The sequence below is a fragment of the Bactrocera latifrons genome, unplaced genomic scaffold (assembly GCF_001853355.1).
Source record: "Bactrocera latifrons isolate USDA-ARS-PBARC rearing strain unplaced genomic scaffold, ASM185335v1 scaffold_208, whole genome shotgun sequence".
In the NCBI taxonomy this organism is placed as follows: Eukaryota; Metazoa; Arthropoda; class Insecta; order Diptera; family Tephritidae; genus Bactrocera; species Bactrocera latifrons.
In genome coordinates, this window is record NW_017535608.1 from 292,800 (window position 1) to 307,553 (window position 14,754).

The window sequence follows — 14,754 nt, forward strand, 5'->3', positions numbered from 1 at the left end:
AAGGCTTTGGTGAACTGGTTCCTTCAACAATAATCATGCAGTCTTTTCGACTTAAGTTAGGTTAGGTTTTATTGTTATGCGTCAMGTTGGCGGGGTATTGCACTTGGAATACTATGATCAGTTCTTTGTGAAGCCAGAAAAGAAAAAGTTAATTTCGCCTCAAAGCTTTAACAAYATTCACAAATAATAAAGTTTCTATACAAGATCGATCAGTTTGTGTGACAAATACATAATATAGGGGTCTTGTCTAAACAAGTTATTGTAAGAYTATATAGCTTTCCTAAACATTGGTCTATGCCAAATATCATGAAGATATCTCACCAAATACAAAAGTTTCTCATACAAAAACTGGAGTTGGATCGGTCACTTTGTATGTCAGCTATATGTTATAGTGATCCGACAGCGGATCCTAGCTAACGATTGTGCGGCTGTCTCCGAGCACCTGGAGAGTCATGACAAACATTTTCGCGCGACATGTTTCTGTGAGTGGTGCAAGCCGAAAATGGAGCGTTCGYTAAAGCAGACGTACGCACTTAAATCCGGTGTGAAAGTTGGTAAAACTGCGACACAGACGTTTGATATGATCAAGCAAACTTACCCAGGTGTTGCTTTAGCAAGACGTGGTGTATTTCGGTAGCACCAGGCCTTTTTTGAAGGCCGAGAAGAGATCGCTGATGAAGACCGTGCTGGGAGAACTGCGACAAACACCGACAATGTGAACAAAGGCATCGTGTACCATGAATGTGTTTCTCCTTTACAAATCGTCAATGCCAAGTTTTACGTGGAAGTCCTCAAGAGACTCAAACGAAAGGTCAAGCGGCTCCGACAAGACATCGCAGCCGATTAGAAGTTGCACCACGATAACGCCTCGGCCCACATCACCTTTCTTGTGAACAGCTATCTAACCAAGAGCGGCATTCCAACGCCTTCCGTCGCCGCCCTATAGCCCAAATGTGGCCCTCCGAATTTCATTTTTATTTTCTTGCCTGAAAAGGCCGATGAAAGTCAAGCATTTTGAGACGGCAGAGGGGATCGAAGTAGCATGCACATCGGCTCTCAARGCTATTCCTGTAATCCTGCATCAACGCAGAAGGAGCCTATTTTGAAAGTTTTTAAAGAATTGTAACGATTAGTTCAATAAATTTTTTTTAATTGACTCAGTCCTATTACTTTTCGGACCAGAATCGCCAGAATTTTTGGTAATTTTTGAAAGAAGTAATATCTATTTTTAACGTATATTTTTAGCCCACACCCACCATGTAAAGAAAGTCTTATATCTTTGTACTTGAATATCTTGGGTCATTTAACATAGAGAGCTTTCTACAATGGAGTGACCCTCCAAAAGTGATTTCCATTGTATATGTATTAACATATTGAATTTATAAGTTTTCACCCTCATTGCCTTTAAATGATTTCGCTCGACGTGTCCATTAGCAGCTTTATCATTTGTAATCAATGATGTTGTTCCCCAACCAAAAGCATTATTKTCCTTATCTTTTTCTACCAAGCCAACGCAAGTTGCGCTTACTACTTGTTGTTGCTGTGCGTTTTCTGCTTTTGAGTGGTAAAATGGACRAAGCGCTTATATTTAATTTTCATCTAACATTTTACGTGACTGAAAACTGCCATTTTGGGGGCCACTTAAGCGCACACACATAAATACTGATACTACAACGAAAATTTCACCTGCCGGCGCGACGAGTGGAGCARCAATGCCGAGGTAGCGCGCCCGTAAACTTCTCGTGCGTACTTTGGACGCTGCCACGTCAACAAAGTGGCGGCAGCAACTTATACGTGTCACGTGCTGCGTACACTTTCTTGCCATAACTTTCACAAGCGGTTGTAGCGTAGAGGTGGGCGGTGTAYATGAAGAGAGTTAAGTTGAAACTTCAATATTCAATATTTGAGCAAAAGTTTCCAACGTCAGCTCTTATTAAAAACGTACGTGTGTGTGTATAGGTGTGGCGTATTGTACTCCTCCTCCACTTCCACTTACTTACTTATGCTGGTACTTATGTGCTTACGGGCACTACATTCAGGTGATGCTTTAAAAGTGTGGCGAAAGTGCGGAAAGTGGCATAAGCAGCTGTCATAATATTGAAAAACTTTTAAAGGCAGACAAAAGCGCTTATTTTATTTCACTTTATTATTCAATATTTTATTTTCATTACCCGTTTGGCCAACGCATATTTCATTTTATAASATTTTATTTACTTTCGGTTAAAAGTTCGAAGTTTTTGTGGCAAGTTCTTAAGTAACATTTTTTTTGTAGTGAAAGGTTTTTTATGGGCACATTGAGGGAGACAAGCAATACACAATTTAATTTTGATTGTTCAACAAGTGGCTTCTAACGAGTTGGTGCTGTGGTGTGGGGTGTTGTAGAGTTAGAGCGTTGATTTCTAAATATTTTCTAAGTGCACAAATTTTACTTTTTTGTTTTTTTKTTTTTGAATAAACACATATGYTTGCTTTACCAAAAAATTTACTGTTGATGCGCTTTTACTCGAAGCATGTTGTACGTTCTTAAATATTTAAAGTCAATATTAAATCCTAAGTAGTTGTTAAAGTACGTTTGTATAGACCGACTAGTTAAACAAGTATTTTTTTTTATAAATAAGCGTATTTCTTCAAAAAAGAAAAAAAAATTAATAAATAATAATGATAGTTACGACTTGTTTATTTCACAACCCTAGCACTCTTCAATACTGACGGCTTCTAATAAAAGTTGAAGATGGCTGCTACGAGCTCACTGATGCATTTTTCCTGACTCAATTCAAAAACCGAGAGTGGCGTAATATACTCATAGATCTTCAATAACGATTTCAAATCGTCATTAAGGCCAATGATATCAAAMGGTTCGGACACGGCCTTTTYGATCCTGACCRAGCTTTTGGGGTTGCTCAAAGGCGGGCGCCAAACACATCGCACAACYCAATGTAGGRAATGTTTCGTCTTCTCACTTTAGCTCGCATTTAAACGGATGAMTACCCCAGAGGGTACTTGGTCTAGGACCGGCAGTCGTCAATAGCTTGAGCCATATTTTTTAAAGAATCRTTGCTGGTCACTTCCTAGTGAATGACAATTAGATAATACATATACATACAGATACACAGAAAAGTATGAAAAAAATATCACGGTTTCCTAAACTACTATGCGTAAAATATTTCGCACATTAAATTCCAATCATAATAAACTTTCTTGTTGCTTTTATGATTTCCAAATTTGAATGAATTTTCACTCCTGCCCTTGTGGTCCGGGCCGACTTGCCTAAATCAATAAATCATTACGGCGTACATAAAATTGGCAAATTATTAAATATTTCATGAAGAACAATTTGTCGGCAAATGATTTCCGCCACTCAATCTTCGAATATGATATACAAAGCGGCGGTATTGAAGAGGCCTGTGTAGGCAACCCATAACAGAGGAGCGTAGTTGTGACAGACGGAAGTGTGGCAAGACAGCGCCGAGGACACTCAGTAGAAGTTAGTAAATAAATAACCGAGCATAAAGATGCCTGCGCATCCGTCAAATCCAATTAGAGTGGCTGCTTGTGGACTTAAGTGACAACAACAACAAGACTGCTTTGCAACTGCCAGCAAWTATACAAGTAATAGAATCTGCACGGCAAGTAGACGCAATCAGTTGCGCTTGAAACGACATTCCAATGGCGGCCGACAGCCCGGCCACCGCGTGGTATGAGTAATGAGCAATTGCTGGCTGCCGCTCGGCATTTCACAATTGCAACTCATTTATCATCATAAATCTTGGATATGAAAAAATTGTACGCAAATTTCTGCCACGGCATACAGCGCACACAACAGGGCAACATTCAACAACAACAACTGCCACAACCCATAGCCAGCTACTACACTAACTACCATTACCAGTACAAAACGCTGAGCGCTGCGGCCAAATGAGCGACGGAATGCCACGCAACTGACAAACCATTCATCATTGAATAKCACAACGACGTCCGAGCAACTCGCAGGAGACGCAGTGCGCGTCTTGCGTTGCCAACTAAGAAATGCTGCAGGTCCTGCTTTGTGTATCTGTGTGTGTGCCGCGCGCACCCAACAACCAATAAATACAACCAAATAAACTACAACTGCGGGGCGGAGTGGCATGAGTTGACGCTTGTAGGCGTGCCACTGACCAAGGCTGTGCGGTGTTGGAACATTTTTTACAACGAAATCACAGCGGTCAGATTGAAAATTAATGAGGTCATTCAAACTTAAATGCGTGGCAGCGCGCACCACAACGCCGTCGCAGTCGCAGTCAAAGTCAAAGTCAAGTTGACTTGTCAAGGCGCTATGTGGCGACGGTAAGCGCTGCGAAAATGTGCTGGAAATGAGGCACCTCACCGCTAGCCAACATTTGGCTTGACCGATGCGCCCGCACAGATAAGTAGTATAAGAAATGTATAGGACGACAAGTCTGCTTAATGTGGCGAAATTACGTTTTGAATAGCGTCGGGGTGGTGCTCACATACACACACGCATATACTGTAAGTTCATGTGTATGCGTGCGCGTAAACAGCGGCAGCAATCTTGATATTATGAGTAGCGCATACCAATTCCTTGGGCGCTGCCACTTGACGTTAAATGCTTGCAAAATACTTGAATATAAATGACACTCAAGCCGGCTGGGTGTATGGGGGGGGGGGGATTGCTTTAAAGTGGCGCTTGGTGAGAGGAAATTAAAAATATAGCAGCAAGTGTGTTGTAAGTCAAGGACAAAGAGCTAAAGCAAGGTTGGAGGATTAAGCAAGTAGTCAAAAAGTACTTTTTTGACATGAAAACATAATTTTACAAGTTTTAAATAACTTTTAAAAATGGTAAGTACTCTTAGTTTCTATGATTTTACAACAACTTTTTGGGCATATCTAATACACTGATGCCTTTAATTTCGATACCTCCAAATATATACGTACTTTTCGGTTAGAGAACTGAAAAAGTGAAAAAGTTTACTATTCAAAAGACTTTTCCAAGTTTGTGTAGAAGAAACTGCTTCAAATAGTAGACTGATCAAATCTAAACTAGTTTTTCTAATTTGTTGGCATACACAACGCTTACGAATTTATGACCGAGTTAACAACAACGAACCAGCCTTTCTTTTTCTTTTCGCTATTTGGCGCCAATTCAAGATAACAAGTGCTGACACGTCCTTTTTCACCTGACCGCACCAACGGTGTGGAGGTCTTCCTCTGAATCCACCGGCATGTACCGAATCGAAAACTYTCAAAACTGGAGTGTTCTCATCTATCCGAACAACATAAACTAGTAAGCACAGCAACTATCTGTTGATCCTCTGAACCATGTCAATGTCGTCGTATATCCCGAAAAGTTCTTCGTTCCACCGACTGCAGTATTCGTGGTTGCCAATGAGCAATGGACCATAAATCTTTCGCAAAACTTTTCACTCGAACACTTCTAAGGTCGATTCATCAGATAATAATCCGCACCATATAGGAAGACGGAAATGATGAGAGATTTGTAGAGTTTGATCTTTATTCATCGAGAGATGACTTTAATTTTTAATTGTAGCACTTGTTGGCAAGAGTGATTATGCGTTGGACTATAAGATCTTAACTCCAATAAGTGGAATTTAGATTTATAGATATAAAAGGCGTATTTGAAGCCCTAAAGGGTTTTGAGGAAAGCTATTCCAGACTTTGATGACACTTTTTATCAGTATACTTATTTCACCTCCTCGAAAGGGAATGTTTTAAGAGCTCAAGGAACATAATTAGTCACACCGAAAATATTCCGTATATCGCCACCTGAAATGCAAAATAACATAACAACATTTTCGGAAATTTACAATGGCATGAATGAAACACGAAAAAAATGGAATATGTGTGAACAAAAAAAAAAAAATGTTAATAGTTTTTAAAACTGGTCTATATCTGAGCGCAGAACCTGGAAATGTTGAAATGTTAAGTAGTGAAGCKTAAACAATAAGACACTCAATTTCGAATTTTTTGATGATACGTTATTTCGCATTTCAGGTGACGATATGTAAGTAAGACAAYCGGTGTAAACTTTAGTACAGCGTGCTCAGAGCTTGAAAAATCAATTCAAGAATGATGAGCGTGACGAGCACAAACTTGCGATTATTCCATTGGTGATTGAAATATCGCTCTGAAATTTGGCACACAATATTTCCGCTTCAAATAGCKGCTTAGGTTTTGGAATAGCCGATATCGGAACCAGTGTCACATATAGCTGCAATAGAAACTGTTCGATCAAAATCCAGTTTATGTATAGAAAACTTTTATATTTGAGAAGATATCTCCGCAAAATTTGACACGGATTATTGTTTACGTAATGACTACATTTTATGAAGAAATTCTACAGATCGGTTCACTATAACATATAGCTGTTATACAAAATCAGCGTTCAAAATCCAGTTTGTATTAGAACACTTTTTTTTTGATGAGATATCCCAAGGTGACTTGACACGAATTTTTGTGCAAGTTAGAGCTACAGGTCCGAAGAAATTGTACAGATCGGTTCACTATAACAGATAGCTGCTATACAAACTGAACGACCATAATCGAAATTACAATATTTTTTATAGTTTTTTTTACAATATAAGAAATGCAACTGTGTAKTCTATTGTCCACGCAATCCTTGTGCTTGAAAGCGAAATCATTACAATGTTGTTTTTTGGAGGATATAGTATAAAATATTAATATCCTTTGACTTTGCTGGCTGCCATGTTATTTTTCAACAATTTCATTTTGCATGCTTCCTGGCAATATCTCTCGCTTCGCAACTTTAAACTGAATAAATAAACGCCGCCTTTGGCAGATTTGTTGTTTTTGCAATTTTTTTTGTTTATTTTAAAAGTCATATTTCTGTTACAAGCATGCGAGCTTACTTGTATTACAAGCAAACTATTTTTCCATTTTATTTTTTCCCACTCTCTACAGCTATGTATATATGGAGCGCTGTACCATATATGTATATATGTATGTATGTGTGCTTATGACTGCAAAATGTTAAACGAAAATAACTATGTGCAAATAGTTGTGATAGCAATCACAGCAACAAATGTTACAATACAACATAAATATGAGCATGTGTGTATGTGTACATTTATTTATATAAGCGCGTCGCTTGCAAAGGCTTTTTAGTTGCCTGGTGACAATACAAAGCAAAGAGTGAATGGAAATTTTTATTTTCACAGAAAAAGTTGTTGGGAAAAATTCCGCACAGGCGGCGCTCATAAAACTCTGACAAATTCACGAGAATTTCATTTATGCATGTCGTCCGTTGTTGCGATAAATGCATGCAACGTGTATGTATATATATGTGTGAATGCAGCACAACACACAGTAGCAACAGCAACAGCAGCAGCAATTATTGTTGACATTTCAGCGTTAGCATGAACACGCAGCGTTTTAAATGCATACTTTCACAGAAGCAGACWCACGCACACACATACATATATACTTTTGTATGCCATGATTATAGGTGTGTGCATTTGCATGCTAAATACAAAATGTAAAGTAAATTTTTATCAAAGCAAAACCTTTAGGCTGATTTACGCCAAATACACCAGACACGCCATGGATGCCACATGAAGCTATGAGTTTAAAAATGTGCGTTTTTTTTCCCCTCCAATGGCATGTAAAAATTGTCGCGACAAAAAACTGTAAATTCTCGGTAGAGATTTAAATGCTGCAATTAATTTTTTTTTTGTGAAAATCAGAGATGAGCTTTTGCATAATATTTTTCAGCTTAAAAGTTTTCCAGCATCGCCTTTGCATGCGTGTAKCTGCTGATTACGTGCGCTGGAAAATTTCGATTGGGAAATTTTTTAAAAAATATGTGATTATTTGCATTTAGCAGGAAAAGCGAGATGTCATGAGTTGATCGTCATGCAAAGTTACTTATAAAAAAAGAGTTACTAGTTTATTCYGTAATAAACCTACTTTCAAATGTTGAGTCAGTTAAGGGTTTACATGGCTTTGCCGGGTAAAAAACAGCCTATTTGCAACATTTTTTTTTTCACATAAAACATTAAATATTTTATTAGAATTTTTTTATTGTTACAAGCAGACACTATTAACAAAAAAATCTGAAATTTTTGGGAAAAAATAGTTTAAACACAAAACGGCTATTTTGACGCCAATTGCGCTAACCTTCAAAAAAAGATGCACCCGCATTGGCAAGATAACTCTTTATAGGAATAAAATTTATAGCAATAAATACCGAGTTTTCGATTCTTGAACAGGTATACAGGTAAATCGATCCAGTAGCTTCCACCTTGTACCTTTCTGTGTTTTTGGTAGAATTTTCAAGAAGGAAGTGTACGTAAAAAAAATTTTCTTTTGCCTTTCTGACGGTCCCATGCTTTTTTATTATAAAGTTCTGATTCTATAATTGTAACCGGTGAGCTGAAAAGATCGTAGCTGGCAACACTGGCATTTTTCAAATAGCCCTAATCTTCAAACGTTATGTGTGAAAAAGATCAATTGAAATGTCCCCGTCTCCATGCATATATGGCGCTACTAGAATAAAAAACATATGATTTTTAGTTAGCCCTAATCTTCATAAGGCGCGTGTATAAATTTAACTGTTTTCAGGTGATTAGTTTGTGAGTCATATCAATTTTATGTTTTTATTGAAAGAAAAATCGATAAAAAAGAATTTTTCGCTGATAATATATACATCCGGACACCGGAGCAGGAAAATCAAGCGTCAAGGATTGTTGTGTTAATAACCTTTAAAAAGGAAATGCCAGCAACAGCAACAGCAGTGAAAACGATGTCGAAAATCCATGAATTGGTCATCGAATTGCTTCCGCTTCGTCCGTGTTCTCCAAACCTGGCCCCCAGCTACTATTTTTGATTGTTCTCAGATCTCAAAAGAAYGMTCACTGAAAAGAAGTTTTCGTCGAGCGAGAAGTGATAGCCGAAACTGAGGTCTATTTTGAAGCAACGCGCTAATCTAACCATAAAAATGGTTCCATAAAGTCTAAAGGTTGCTATAATCTCTGTTTCACGCTTGAKGGAAGGAATCTCGCCAAAAATTTGTGTTTTATTATGGTAAGCCGGAGTCTTTTCCATTGATCKATTAAATTTGATAGCTGTCGAACGATTAGCTTATGAGACGTAGCATTTAAAACCAAAAATTTTACTCGGTACGCGACAATGGATGTAACGTGGATCCATTGTTTGATACCAGAATTCAATCGACAGGCAGTCGAATGGACTTTGAGGCTAAAGAGAAATTGTATTTATACCTATGTATACTGCCATGAAATCAAATGTTGTCAAAAAATCTATTTGCGTATTTTTTTTCTGTTTTTTTTTTTGTTCTAGTACTTAAGCTTGACCAAAAATATTCAAAACAATACTCGTTCTGTAAACCGTGACTTGCAATTATATTTCAGCTTAAATTCGTAAATTCTATACTCATAAAGCAAAAATGAAACCGAAATGCAAATCTTTTGGAACAATGCAATTTAATATTTAAGACACTTTAACGATGTGTTGACAACATTGAAAAAAGTGAAAAAGATACGAGKCGACTGCTGAAAAGCTGATAATCCYTGCCTAGTTAAAAAAAAGAATGTTTCTTGCCATAATTTTCAGATTATTTCTTAACAGACTTGGATGTACATATATGAATTTCAATATGTCATAGACCAAGATATTCAATAGCTGAACTGATATGTATATAYATGTACATAYTTTGAAAAAAATATTTCTRCACAYGTTCATTATAAATCTTCACCTAACAATAAGTGTCACAATTACATTTGATAGCAATAACGCATTTGACAAGCAGACTTCCCGCCAAACTACTTACGGAGCCCACTAAACGCGCCGTAAAAGGTGGATTTAGGATCAGTAAATACTCTTGTACATGCATGCATTGACAAAATGACAAAAGTGTATTTATATTTGAGGAGGGAAAGTACAAAAACCCAGTTGAGGGTTGCACTTACCGCACAGCTTCAGGTGTTTTAGATCCTGCACCTAGCTCGGATACAGACTGCAGGCAGAAATATACGAGATATTATACTGTAGGACATGTACATAATGTAAAATAWTAATATCACCAACACAGATGCAATTAATCGATAATAGGAAAAACAGATAATGCCTGCTGAGATCTGAGATCTCAGTCAACGCACCATCTTACCTAGAATGCATTGTCTCCCTAGTCTTGCGGCACAGGTGAGGCTGTCGGTGCGCGCCTGGCACGAAGCAACACAAAGCAATCTGTAACTGATAATAAAAAAATAACAACAAAATTCCACAACTAGCAGCTAGCAGAAAAAAGGGCACGACTTCGTGAGCGTGGGAATGTGCTTCCTTGGAATTATGTGGATTACTTGCGCCAATTGAGGGATGTGCCATGGCCGAGCCACAGCAGCAACAATGCCATATGCGTAAAATCCATCAACGTGCTGACAATGCACGCATTCGAGCAAAAACAGAAACGAAATRTTGAAAAAAATTAGAAAACTAGGAGCACAAAGGCGCAGATTGGCAGCRTCTAGTGTGAGCAGTAAATAGGGAATGCAAGTGTTGTTGTGCTGAGGCACAGTCCAGTGCAGGCGGGTATGTGCTTAGGACAATGAAATCAGAGAGCTGACAAGTTGATAGCACGCACAGACTGTCAGAAGTGGTGGGGAAAAAAGGCGCACAACCCCGAATGTGTGCCAATAAAATCGAAAAATCTGTAGAAGTGAGAAAATGGCAAATGAGAAGGCAAGCAAACGAGTGGGTTGAACGAGAAAAAACTGAGACATTGAGCACCAGCAGCGACAGCCCAAACAATTGCCCCTAGGAAATCTACATAATTGTGTGCGAATGAGTTTCGCTGAGGAACATGCTTGTAGCGACAGCAAGCCAGCGCACAACAACAGAATACAAAAACAAAAACAGTGGTATTACAATATAGTGCCAAAGTGCAGTGGCAACAACAAGTGTGCTACAAAAGGCAATTCGATTTTGCGTTGGCGCGCCTAGCAACAGGATCAGCAGCAAGGGATGTAAGCAGCAAAAATAACAACAGCACTAATAATGCACTGAAACACCACCAAGCAAAAAATATCTAAAAAAATGTGTATGAAATATAAGGAAATCGCATTATGCGTGGCAGACATATCAAATCAACGCTCATCTCGTCTCCAAGCATACGAAATTGCACTGTGCATTTAGCGATCTTTTCCACCGACTGCACTTTATGCGCTGCACATGCTTTGTGGCATTAGTTTACAATACAGTGCTGTTGTTGTTGCTGCTGTTTTATGCACTGTGCGTTGAGGATCAATTATCGTTTTGGTTTGCACTAACAGCACGCATATAAATTTCATTTTCTTCTGCTTTTCTTTATATGTACGAGTATGTCTTTCAGTGTGTTTCAGTCTTTGTTGTTTTTTTTTTTTTTTGTATGTGTGTATCCTTTAAAAATCATTCGCCTGAACGGTTATCTCGTTTTTAATCGGATCGTTTGGCTTGACGGGCGCACGGACACATATTTACGGTTATATTGTTTGMGGCAAGTTATAGCCGCAGGTGTACGTTGAATGTGTTATAAGAAGTATTTTTGAAAGTAAGTCCCATATTTGATCACATACCCTGTAGGAATAAACGAAGTGTTTGTCCTTTCATCAAATTGTGCTTGTGTTCAAYATATGTAAGTAGTAGAAACGGTTTGTTTTGGAGAAGCCGATAAATTTATTGATATTTAAATATMTATATTTTTTTATAGAAGTAAACGAACTTAAGGGCGTATTGCAGTATAGAAATAAAAATAGATTTTCTTCTATATTTTCAAAGTCTCTGCGTGTTCTGAGGCTATTCTGCAGGTTTTTCACAAGTCTTAGTTCCTAGGTTTTCCTATCAGTTTTCCTCATTTTCGCGGAAAGATTTTCGAAGGCACATGTCTGGATAGAATTTTTGAGTCCCTAATCGAGATTTGTTGCGAACGTTTGCTATGTATATCGGTCAATCTCAGCAATATTTGCATACTTATTTTTGGTTTTAACCCCCAACCGTGCGTTGAGTTTGCAAAGTGCGGTCCGGCTAAGTCCAGCTTTTTCTACTTGCTGCCCTACACATACACAAACCATTTTTTGAAAATTTCATACTATTTTCGGAGATGTAGGGCTTTTACTGAACCGTTCTCTAAACTAGTTCAGCTTTAAGCGAAATATGCGTTTTTCTCGAAACTTTTCAAAACGCTGCACAAGATTTTTCCACTTCAGCAGATTTTTTTTTTTTTTTTTGTGTAAATGAAATACTTATGTATTTGAAATGGGAAGGTAAAAAAAAACGATATATGCAAAGTATGGACCATTAGTTTTGACACATTTTGAACGCCTTTCTGGGAATTTTTGGATATCATGCCAATAAAAATATTCCTCTTTTAAATCAAACCAATCAGATATAAAAATGTTGACTTATGCTTAGAAACCAATGTGCTGTTCAGCCAATACTTGTCTCACCGGTGATAAAAAAAAACAACAAATGACAATCGGAAGGAGCCAAGTCTGGGGAATATGAGAATATTTTGTATAGCTTCCTTACAACTAAATTTCACGGACAGAAAAATTAAAAAAAAAAAATTATAAATAAATAAAATATAATTCTCACAAAAATTTCCTATATTGCAATTTTTAAGATATATGTATGTATACGCCTTTGTAATCATATAATCACATATATATGTATACATATATATCTATATTTAGAAAAATATCCTATGTTTGAAAAAAAATTTAAAAAATAAAATTCTCATGAAAATTTTTTACAGGGTATGTTCACTGACATACATACTTTTATAATCATATTTCTTTTTGTTTCGTTTTAATATAATTTTTTGCCCAATTAGGCAGCGATGCGTGAAGGTTTAGCTCTTTAGCAATTTAAAAGACAAGTGTGTTCTTTTTAAGGTTTTAGGGACCTCTATTCAATTAAAAATTTATATTTATATATATTTACAAATATGTATGTACATAAATATACAAATATATATACATATATACATTTCTTTATTGAATATATGTTCTTAAAAAGTGCACACTTGCTAAATAGATATGTATATATATGTATATATGTATATATTTAGTTCCAAGTCACGCACTTGTAATTTGTGCCTCCACCGTGATTATCCTTTTGGTGTTAGCACTGTTTTTGCTTTCTGCTAAGCAATTTATTGTGATTTAAGGTTATGTGTTAGCGTTACGCTTTGTCTGTAGTACTGTTGAACACAAAATAGATTCAAAAATAATAAAAATAATCTTATTGGAATGTTCGGATTTTGTTTTGGTACTTTTTATTACATTTTTACATAGCCTTACCTTTTCGTTTCTTCTACAAACTGCTCAACTCGCCAGACATGTTTCAATATCTCGATTTTGGTTCGTTTCGATTTAAGGTTTGGTATACCTGTGCGACCTTTTTGGTGAATTTTTGTGATTTTCCAGGGTTTCTACATTTTTTGAAAAAAAAAAAAAAATTTGTTATCGATTTCAAAACCTTTCTTAATATTTATGACATCAGTATTGTGTAGGTATGATTTATTATAATTTGGGAGACTTTTATGATTTATTTACTGCATAACTACAAATATACATATGTACATATTTGTTTATGTACAAAAGCCCTTGGAAACTGGTTTCCTCGGGTAAAAACAGCTTTTTTCAAAAATAAAATTTTTCTCGCATAAAAAATGAAATATTTTATTAGAATGTTTTTATTGTTACATACACTGTTAACAAAGAAGTTTTTTTTTTGGAAAAAAATATGTTAAGCCAGTTCCAGTGACCCCTCGGAAAAAAATTATGCCACAAGTAACTCTACAGGATCGTCTAAAGTAAGAAAAAAGTACGTATTTTAGTTAAAACCTTAACTTAGAACCTGGACGAAGAAAAAAAAAAACGGAAAGTTGGATTTTTGACAGACATTACAAAAAAAAAAGAAAAATTTCAGTGAAATTACGTGATTTTTTTTTTTTCAAATACTTGTAATCGAAAATAAAATCCTTCATCTAAGTCATTAACAATTGTATCGGCTAAGACCTGTGTAAAATTTCGTGCAGATCGCTTGAGTAGTTCTCGAGAAATCGTGAAAGCCGACTTCAAAAACACAGCTTCGGGCGCATAAGTTCTCAAGGCTGTATTCCCGAAACTATTACTCGCATCAACTTACAAAATACAAAATTTAGGATAATATTCTAAAGGTGTTGTAGAATTTAATAAGACAATAAAAAAATTCGGTTATTTGAAGCGGGTAACCCGTTTAACTGTTACCCCTCAAAGTACGTGTGGATTTTTTATATTTCAAAAATTATATTCGCGATTAGAGTTTATAGATTGAGATTTACGTCGAAAAATCAAACTTGAGCTAGATTTTGAAATATTATTTACTAAAAAATATTTTTTGAAATTCTTGTTTATGTTTGGGTTTTGATATTTCCAAAATTTTATGCTTGATTACAGTTTAGGTCTCAGTCCCTAAGACGACTAACAATCTTATTAAAGCAAGATTTTCAAATAGAAATTACTTAAAAATATTTTTAAACTTTTTAGGTAAGTTTTTGAAAAAGCAAGTTAAGTGCGTCGATGTCTAAAACATCACTCGACCATATTTATAAAGTGGTTTCTGCTTTTGATTCCTTATTCTTCTGATTTATACATACATACAATAGTAAATAAATACCCTACTTACCTACAAATCATCTACACTTTAACCCAAATGAAAATAACTTAAAGCAATCAACATTAT

General features: G+C 36.4%; 1 long non-coding RNA gene across 1 annotated transcript; it reads right to left on the reverse strand.

Moving 5' to 3' along the window:
- Window positions 1-965: 965 nt before the first annotated feature.
- Window positions 966-13,789, reverse strand: LOC108968276. The gene is made up of 3 exons (XR_001993328.1): window positions 13,738-13,789; window positions 13,329-13,459; window positions 966-1,097 (listed from the first exon to the last, which is right to left on the reverse strand). It is a non-coding gene; the product is annotated as an uncharacterized LOC108968276 (long non-coding RNA).
- Between the last annotated feature and the right edge of the window lie 965 nt (window positions 13,790-14,754).